General features: G+C 48.4%; 1 protein-coding gene across 8 annotated transcripts in view; it reads right to left on the bottom strand.

Moving 5' to 3' along the window:
• Positions 1-640, bottom strand: part of LOC109473749 (retinoblastoma-like protein 1) — a 31,331-nt gene that overhangs the window by 8,135 nt on the left and 22,556 nt on the right. The gene's annotated exons all lie outside the window — the stretch shown is intronic.

Raw genomic sequence — 640 nt, 5'->3', positions numbered from 1 at the left:
ATACCAGCCCCTGGCACCTGCTGGCCCTGGGGAACCGCCTGCAGCTGGATCTGCTGCGGCTGCTGCCCGGGCTGCACCTGCTGGACGATGGGCAGCGTCGCCAAGTATGTGATGGTCCCACTACCAGCTGAAAGGAGAATTGTCACCAATTAGAGATGTTTTAAGAGATTTTAGTTGGGGCATTTTCAAGCTTATTTTCATCTAAGAAACTAAAAAAATGGTCATCTTCTTGTGCACCAGTATGTTGTTGTTTTGCCATCATTCTGCCATCATTGAAAAATCCTTTTGCTTAACATAATCACAAGTTGCTCTATGACAAAGCAACATATTTTTATGTTAGTGCCAGAGTGGACATAGACAACAGACACTGACGTTTACAAAGACCATACTAAATGAGCAACAACAGATCTAAACAACTATGGTTACATATGGAAATACTGCAAGACAATGATATAAATATTAATCACCCCCATGAAACTCCTTCCTCTTCGCCCCCGCCGTTCTGCTTCGCCCCCGCCCCGTTCTGCTTCGCCCCCGCAAAAAATCTGCTTCGCCCCCGTCGTTCCTCTACGCCCCCGGCGCAATTCTGCTTTGCCCCCGTCCTTCTGCTTAGCCCCCAATGGCGGCACAGCTCACAGTC

Source organism: Branchiostoma belcheri, unplaced genomic scaffold, assembly GCF_001625305.1.
Source record: "Branchiostoma belcheri isolate BF01 breed outbred unplaced genomic scaffold, Haploidv18h27 scaffold3, whole genome shotgun sequence".
NCBI classification, from domain to species: Eukaryota; Metazoa; Chordata; class Leptocardii; order Amphioxiformes; family Branchiostomatidae; genus Branchiostoma; species Branchiostoma belcheri.
Note: the sequence above shows the minus strand (reverse complement) of the source record. Positions and strands in the feature narration are given on the sequence as shown.